This window comes from Acomys russatus, chromosome 6, assembly GCF_903995435.1.
Source record: "Acomys russatus chromosome 6, mAcoRus1.1, whole genome shotgun sequence".
Taxonomy (NCBI): Eukaryota; Metazoa; Chordata; class Mammalia; order Rodentia; family Muridae; genus Acomys; species Acomys russatus.
In genome coordinates, this window is record NC_067142.1 from 85,804,262 (window position 1) to 85,813,623 (window position 9,362).

General features: G+C 49.7%; 1 pseudogene; it reads left to right on the top strand.

Annotated features, from left to right (window-relative positions):
• The first annotated feature begins 1,005 nt into the window (after positions 1 to 1,005).
• Positions 1,006 to 1,641, top strand: LOC127191174 (nucleophosmin-like; annotated as a pseudogene).
• The last annotated feature ends 7,721 nt before the right edge of the window (positions 1,642 to 9,362 follow it).

Sequence of the window (9,362 nt, forward strand, 5' to 3'; positions counted from 1 at the left end):
CACCAACTTTCTGTCGGTATGATATTTGCTTGTTTGGTCTTGGAGAGAGAGTCTCACTGTGTTGCCCAGGCTGCCCTCCTGCCGGAGCCTCTCCACTGTTAGGATCGCCAGTGTGCTCTGCCAGGTGAGTGTGCCTCAGAGTTGACATGGGGCTCTCTAGGTGTTCCTCTCTAGGGACACCCACTTGGGATAAAAGTTAACCAACAAGAATCAATGATTAGTCGATTCCGTGCATCCACTCTGTGTTGAGGTGTCCTGAGATCACTGGCTACTTTGTTCAGTTTACAGACACAGACACACTGACATTCAACTAATATTACACATGCCAAAGGGCAGAGCCGGGCGCTGCCTCCATCTAACGCTGGGTTTGGGTGAGAGGAACCTCACCTTGTGTGGGGTGTGCACAGAAGAGTGTAAGCGGAACACTTACTTCACCTTTAAAACAAAACGCTAGCTACCCCACCACCCCACGACAGACAGACAGGCAGGCAAACACACACACACACACACACACACACACAATGTGTGTAGACAGGGGATTTGTTAAGCATATAAGTAGTGTCTTCAAATTTTTTATCACATTTATTTATTTGTGCACACCCACACACATGAATGTCACAGTGCATGGATGGAGCTCAGAGGACAAGAGTTGGCTCCCCCCATACACACACACACACTAAAGTCACGGTGCTTGGATGGAGGCCACAGCACATGGGAGTTCATTCTCCCTTCTACCACATGGAACCTGGGATTAAGTTTAGGTCCTCAGGCTGCGTGGGAGGCACCTTCCCCCTGAGCCATCTCTTCAGTGCAGGAGTTTGTGTTTAGAGCACTTTATCCATTGTGTGATGATGACACACAGGGTCAGCCTGCATTCAACAATGGTATAAACATGCATTCATCTGTGTATGGATTACAAATATTTTTTTTTCTTGTTCAAATGAGTGAAATTCTACCAAGCAACGTATTCCATTTGATAATATCAGAGAGTTTAGAGCAGTTTTGATGAGCAAAAGCACCACCCCTGTCCCCGGTGAGACTCCACTCCTCGTGTCTGCTCTGAGGAGCAGTGAGCAGTTCTCTCTGTCTGACTGCTCTCACACCCTCTCACACCGGAGTGTGTGCCTCTGTTTCCTGGAAGACTCCATGGACTTGGGCACGAGCCCTCGTAGGCCACAGAACCTCCTTTTCGCTTGTGAGCTGAATGCTGACAGAGATTATCACTGTAAAGTAGATAATGATGAAACCAAGCACCCGTTGGGAGAGGGACAAAAGGCGGTGACACACGGTGCAGGTGAGGCAACGAGCTACGAGGCAATCCACCTAAAGTGACGCTGGCCACTGTGAAAATGGCTGCACAGCCAGCAGTTTCCCTTGGGGGCTCTGAGATTGCACCACCTGTGATCCTACGGTTGGAGTGTGGTTCAGGGCCTGTGTGCAGCAGTGGCCACTGGCCAATCACTGGCCAATCTGCAGTGGACAGCACCTAGTAGCTGCAGAGGAAGATGCAGAGTCAGAAGATGAAGGATGTAAAACTCTTACGCCTCTGGAAAGCAATCTCCCCATGGAGGTGGCAACAAGGTTGCACAGAAAAAAGTAAAACTTGACAAAGACGATGAAGATGATGCTGATGATTTTTAGTTCTTGGATTTTTTTTTTCCTGCTTTCAGGGTTTCTCTGTGTAGCCTTAGTTATCCTGGACTTACCAAACTCACAGAGATCCACCTGCCTCCTGAGTGCTAGGATTATAGGCGTGTACCACCATACCCGGCCTGATGATGATGATTTTAAAAGAAGATTTATTTATTTATGATGTATACAGTACACATTAGGTCACATTAGAGATGGTTGTAAGCCACCATATGGTTGCTGGGAAATGAACTCAGGACCTCTGGAAGAGCAGTCAGTGTTCTTAATCACTGAACCATCTCTTCAACTCTGATGATGATGATTTTTAATGAGGGACAAACTGAAGAAAAAGTTCCAGTGAAGAAATCTATAAGCCAGGCATGGTGGCGCACACTGTTATCCCAGCACTTGAGAGGCAGAAGCAGATGGATCTTCATGAGTTCAAGGCCAGCCTGGTCTACATAGTGAGTCCAGGGCAGCCAGAGCTATTACACAGAGAAACCCTGTCTCAAAAACCAGAGCGGGGGGCTGGGGGGGCAGGGGGAATCTATATAAGATACCTTAGGCAAAAATGTGCAAAAATCAATCCAAAATGGAAAAGACTTAAAACCCCATCAACATCATGATCAAAAGGCCAAGTCCTTCAAAAACAAACAAACAAACAAACCAGGAAAAGATAAAGCCCTAAAACACCCAAGGGATCTAGTTCTATAGAAGATGTTAAGGCAAAGATGCAAGTAAGCATTGAAAAAAACTCATTGAACATTCCTGGGCACTGCTGGTAAACTAAGACCAAAGTAGAGACAGAGGAAAAAGAGAAACAGACATAGTCCACCTTAGGCTCAATTTTCTTAACAATTCTATTTTATTATGAATTTATTAACTGAGAGTACCTCCTTCATAACCCAACTAGCCAACATAAGAGGAAAAGAAGATTAGGGAAAACAAGAATTAAACATGGGTGTCAGTTCCTAGTAACGATTCTCTGGCTTAGTCAGCAAGATTTCAGCAGACCAGCAATTCAACCAAAGTTGCTGCTGGAACCTGGAGCAACTGGAACCTGAAGCCTCAGCTGGAGTCCACAGCCTTGAAGCCTTCTCTGGATCAGTTCTCTTTAGCACTGTCTCAAAGTGGAGTGATGAACAACCAAAACCCAAGTCCCAACCGAAAGCCCTCAGCCCCCGCTTGGGCTCATATATATATCCTCTCAGTCAATTCAAGGATGTTTTGCACCAAGCCCCGCCCTCCCATGAAGTAGCTTGACTCCTAAGTGGAAAAACAACATCCTGCTCTCATATCCAAGTGTAAACATCCTGCTCTCACATCCAAGTATCCTGCTCTCTTCCCCATCCTACACTTGGGATCAAACAGAAACAGGTTTATCTCCCCTACAGTCCACACTGAGTACCATCTCAATCCCTTTCCTGATTGGCCATCCCTCTGCCCCCCTTGCCCTCTGCAAGCAAGCTCTTGTTTTCCTAAAGAATTTTCTTCTGCTCTGTGCAAAAGCACAGCTGGTCCTTGTGCTAAGACTCTGGGCAAGTGGCAAAGTGACAGAACTGTATTTCTCCGAGGCTGCGTAGAGTCTCCAGGCTGGAAGGACAGAGGAGGTGTCAGTGTGTTAGCCTATGACTGTCAGCTCTTCTCAGGGGCAGATGTGGCATAGCCCAGCATTCATTGGTCCACAGTGATCCTGTGGAAAGCTCAGAGGAAGGAAATAAAAGGACATTATCTGCAATATTTCTCCACAAGGCCCTGGTATTTTTATACCCAGCACTTTTACACACACACAGATTAACAGCATCAGGTAAGAGTTAGGGCATGATGTGCAGAAACACAGTCCAAGACTTTGGTCCTATCCTGTCCATTCCTGAGCTCATTGCCCTGGGCAAGCCACATTGATTGTTTAGGGATACCAGATGGTTGCCAGCGCTCAGGCACAATTCTGGAAACAGTCTTTGCTGTGCCTCTTGGTGTTATTTCCCTCCCAGTCACTACAATCCCCAGAGCCTCTGATAAGCCTTCTTTGGCCAGCCACAAAACGAACATGGTGAGATTTAAGTGGTTCATCTGTCTGGGCGCATCCAATGCCTGGCCTCTGAGGGTGTCACTGTTGTCCTGTACTGATGCCACACCTAACCCTTGCAGCCGTTTCCCAGCCTGCCCGTCCTCTGGCACACGGAGCAGCTGGTTCTCTCCACGCATGTTTATTGAACACCAGATTGGGCGACAGGCACTGATCAGGGGTGAGGGATCTAGCTGTGAGCACAGATGTCAGCTCCTGCTCTGTGGTCTAATGAAGTAAAGATGAGGATGTGACGTGGGCCAAGCAAGGATGGAGAAAGAGGGAGGCTGTCAGACCAACCGTGAGTGCTTCTGTGAAAGAGACAGGGGTGTGTAAGAGCTGAAGGAGGCAGGGTCTCTGAGGAAGAGCTCAGGAGATAGTGAGGCAAAGGAAAGCTGTGCGTGGGACTGGCTTTCTGAGAAGAATCCATTTGTGCTCTGCTCACACTGTGAAGCAGCTTTTGTCCCCTAAGCAGACACTCCACCTTTGGGGTTAGGCTGCCACTGTCCCTTTGTTGGGTCACCCGTGCAGTTAGAAGCCATGCCGAGGAGCCAGGCTGGCTTTGCAGCGTTCTGATCTGTTATGTAATAAAGACGGCTGTGATGACCCCGCTTTGCTCTGAGGATGAGAATCAAGCCAGAGGTGGCCAGCTCCAGCCCAGATTGTCCCAGGCCCCTCAGAAGCTCCACAGAGCTGGGGGAAGCAGCCATTTCTCAGCATCTCCACACCCGCGCCCTTCGAGGCGCAACTGTCTAGCAGCATTTGCGCCCTAGGACAAGAAGCCTCCCTGGGAAAAGGAGACCATACTGAAAGCAGAGAAACAGGGATTCACCCTGGTGCTCTCAAATTAGGTAAAACCCTAAGCAAGGTATTGACACAAGGGACCAAAACATGGGTGTTTATGTCTTTGGACACTGAGCTCCATCCAGGTGATGGAGACCCATGCCTTGCCTGGTGCTGGCACATGGTAGAAGTTCAGTGAACTAGTGCTGGGGATGTTTTGGCCCTCTTGTCCTCTCGTGGTAACAGACTGGCCATCACTGTTCTGTCCATGGTCACATATTATCCAGCTGTTGGTGAAACTGTGGGCCCTGAGCGTCCAGGATCACAACACGGGCTACCGTTGCTCCCTAAGTACCTAAAGACTGAGGCTGAGGTGGGGCGGGGCCATATTGGATAGGCTAATTATCTTTGGTCTGCCTCTGATTTCTTGTCCCCTAACAGAAGGGCCTGGTGTCACTCCCACATGACTTCAGGGTATCGTGGTCGCTTTAGGTATGTCACCTGAAAATGGATTTAGATGACATCTTTGTTTTACATGTGGCCAGAGAGCCATCTAGATGCCTCAGCAAGGAAAGGCCTGATGACCCGAGTTCAATGCCCCAAAACCCACAGGGTTGAAGGAGAGACCTGACACCTACAAGTCTGTTTCTCACCCTGACACGAGCCTTGCCATGCATACTCACATAAAAATGATGTTGTTTTTTTTTTTTAACCACAGATTCACACTATTCTAAAACATCTGCTCACTAAATCAGACCTTCAGAAGCTGTCTGCAGAATCATTTGTCTCCCTGCAGAGTCCTGTGTGGCTACCCAGGAAGAGGTGGATTGGAGGACTTCAGCATTGTCTTCCTCTCCCAAGCTAACAAGTTTGCAGAAGCTGGAGGGCAAAGTCACCTGCCTGGGAGGGACCTTCAGGAGAGGTCACCAACCTGCTCTGGTCACAGCCATGCAAGGCATATAGGCATTAAAACCCGTGTTCCAGCTGCCTGCCCTTGCCCATTGCACCGTAGGTCAGGGTACCCATGATTGTCTCAACTCTGGGATTTGAAGATGTAAGTTAATGTTTAATCACATGTTGGGAGTTGGTCTGGTGTTATGTATTCTGATGCTAATTTCTGGCCCCCAAGATCTGGTTGCTGCCCAGACAACCACATTCTCACAAACATTGGTCTTTGTTGTGTAAGCTTTGCTCTACCTAATTTAAAGTTAATTAGTTAATAAAATAGCCAGAAGCTTGTAACTGGGCAGAAGAGAAGGAGGTGTGGCTTAGGTTCCTCGGCTTGGGGTCAGAGAGGGACTAGGAGGCAGGGTGGAGGAGAGAGAAAGCAGCCAATGTAGCAGGAGCAGAGGAAGCTGGAGAGAAGGGAGTCGCCATGGGGCAGAGTGGACCATGAGCGTGTGCCATGAGGGCTGGCCTGATGGGCAGAAGCATCCCAGACAGGAAGTGACATGGGTGTGCAGCTGGGGAATAACAAGATAGCTGCCCAGTTCCTGTGCTTTAAAGCTTCTGTACAGCCAAGAGGTCTGTCTCCACTGTTTGGGAACAGCTGGGGAGAGCAGCCCTCAAGAGTCTACTATCCCTCTGCAGCAGCACACATTTGACACTTGAGACTGTGTAGCCAGTCTGGGTCTTTGTACTTCTTTCTTCTGTGCTGTGTGAGCACCAGCTGCTGTCTCTCCGCGGGCGGGAGACATCCGGTTGTCTCTCAGGGTGCTCATAGAGTGTTTCTGAGCTCAGTCTTCTGCAACTGGCTTTGTCTCGGACAGAATCCTGTCTGCAGGGCTCTGGCTCACCTGCAACTGCTGCACAGTACCCTCTGCAGGAAACTTACTCAGTTAGGGTCCTTCTGAGGGCTACTTAGGGGCCCAGCTCTTCACTCCTCAATGCCCCCAATAAATATCACCACAGCACCTGCCAAATTGCCCTACAAAGTGCAACTAGACCCCCACATTGATACATGGGAACACTCAAAACCCGTAGTCTTTACAGACTGTGTCTTTTGTCCAAAGGTGTCTGTGGTGTTGCAGTTTTGTTTTAATTTGCATATATCTGCATATCAGTCCAGCGAGGTTGTGTTAGAGAGAATATTCTCTGTCTCCTTCTGTGATTTTCTTCAAATTCTCCGTATAGTTTTGTCAATGTTAAATACTTTTTCTTTTTTTAAAGATTTGTGTGTGTATGTGTGTGTGAGTGTGTGTGTGTGTGTGTGTATGTGTATGTGTGTGCACACATGTGTTTATGCATGCATGTGTGTGTTTGAGTGAGTGTATATGTGTGTGTGTGTACAGGATGATGCTCACACAGGCAGAAGCCCTTGAGGGTCAGAAGAGGGTATTGGGGCCGCTGAAACTGGAGTTACAAGAGCTGTGAGCTGTCTCGTGTAGGTGCTAGGAACTGAACCTGGGTCTTCCAAAAGCACTGAGACGCCTCTCTGACGCTTCAGGCACAGTGGTTCTTTTTGTTTTGTTTAAAGATTTATTTATTATGTATACAGTATGCGTCAGATCACATTATAGATGGTTGAGAGCCACCATGTGGTTGCTGGGAATTGAACTCAGGACCTCTGGAAGAGCAGTCAGTGCTCTTAACTGCTGAGCTATCTCTCCAGCCCCCTTGTTTTTTGTTTTTTAATGGATGTCCTTGACCTATAGTTGTATGAACCTGCCCATGCACAGGGCTATTTGTAGAATGTGGTCAGTGCTGGCAAAGTCCATGTTCAAGCCCGTATCCTGAGCCCAATCTCAGGCCTTGGACCAGACTAGGTAATGCTGGACGTCGTAGAAGGAGCTCAGCTGTGAGCATCTGTCTGCACCATCTGGGGGGATAGATTCAGGGACCGAGAGTGACAGGGTCTGTACCGCAGGCTCTCTTGTGTGAACGGTGTTCTGACTGGGAGCTGCTCCTAGTGAGTCTCTTCTGTCCCTGGTACTCCACCTCCCTGGGTGCCCTGACCTAGGGTTGCCCTGTAATTTGGCTCAGGCCTCTGACCCAGGCAGGCCTGTGAGGTGGTGCGTGCACAGCAAGGACACTAGTGCAGGTCCTGGGAGGACACACTGTCAGGAATGCTGCGTTACAGCCATAGAAGGTGGAAAAGAGCCTGACTCCCCAGTATCTGGGCATGGAACTTGATTCCTCACCAGCCAGGATTCCTGCATCTCTGGCTAAGCTGAATTAAATAGGTGGATGCTGGCCGAAGTGGAAATTCATTTTATTACCTTCTGCAAAGGAAGTCCAGCTGAGCTAGAAGGAAGGGGCCCTTGAAACTTACTTCTACCTTGGCTTGACTTGATGTTAGTCGACATGGCGCTGCTGTTTCTACCATCAGTTACCAGAGCCCTCAAGGCATGTGCAGAAGGCGAAGGTGATGTGCGGGCTCAGCAGGGCGAGGAAATGCTGAGTAACTCTTCTGGTTGTTTGGATAGCTGAGTGGGGGTGAGAGGCAGTTTAGGGCTATGAACAACCAGGGTTGATCCTGGTGGCCCCAATGGCTCCATTCCAAGAGCACTTGCAGGCAACCTCTGGTCCCCTCCCCATGCCTGGGTGGCTCCTCTCCTACCACCTGGGCAGTGGAGAAGTCCCTTGCTCTCGGTCTTACTGACATCTGCCCAGGTTAAAGAGCAGAGGAGGGGTGGTATAGAAGGACTGGTGTGCTCAGCTCCCTGGGCGGGCAGGCCTCTGCACGGTGCGGCCAGTTTCTACAGGAGATGCTTGGCCAGGGGCAGCACCCTGCAACCTATGTAGGGTTTGGTGCAGCAAGTGACTCAGAGCACAGGGCTGATTATCCATAATTACAGGTCCATGGGGACCTGAGTCTTGCAAAAATGCGGGAACCTTTTAGGTCCAACAGCCACTCCCAATGCTTCATCTAAGAAGGAGAGAACTTTCCAGAAAGCAAATCTTCAGAATTCTCCACACACTACCCCATAGGCCAAAGTCATCACTGTGGCAGAGTGTCCTCTCCTCACTTCCTCCCCCCTACCCAGGGGGTGGGACAGGGGGCGGAGGGGGGGGGTTGTGAGATATTCCAAACAACCGTGGAGGTGTCAGCCCTCCTCCAGATCTGTAGCAAGACTGACAGGGCCTGTTGGCCTGGCTCCTGCCCACACCTCTGTCTCACTTTGCACCTGTCACCTGCACCCCTAGTCACGGAATGAAGGCAGCAGATAACACACCCCTTGCCTGAGCAGGGCATTGCCCTGGGTACAGAGAACGTTCGAGGTGAAGCCCTGTCCTCATGTATTTGTGTCCCAGGAGAGAGGCGAGCACAGCTTACACAGTAGGATGGCCTGAAGAAAGGAAGCCTTGCCAGTGAGGCGAGCCCTGAACAGAAACCTGTCAGACACTTGAGGAGAGAGCGGGCCCCAGAGGGAGAGGCTGGGAATGACAGGAGGCTGCCAAGGCCAAACAGGGAGGGTCAAAGGAGTTCCACGCACTCACAGGCAGGCTCTCCCTCTGCTGACTGGAGGGTTCTGAACCCAGTAATGACACACTCCGGACTCTTATTTAAAATTTAAATGCTGCCCCCACACTGCTTTGTAGGAGCAGAACAGAAGCCAGCACCCAAGCCTGTGAGCAGCAGGGGGTGGAGGGTGGAGATAACAGAGGTTCCGGTCAGTCCTGGTGGCAAAGCTAGAGAGAAGAGGCCAACTCCAGAATTCACTGATAGAGACCACAGGTTTCCCAATGACTAGCTATGGCTGTGAGGGAAATGCAGGAATTAGACACGGCTCTGCACTTTCTGCTCCCTCCCCACTGCTGGGCGGCGTGTAGGGGTAGAGTTGGTCCATGTAGAAATAGGAAGACATCAGAAGTGTGGCTTGGGGAAAATGTAGCATCTGGAATTATACAAATCCACGTGGCCACTGGGTGTTTGGTCCATGTG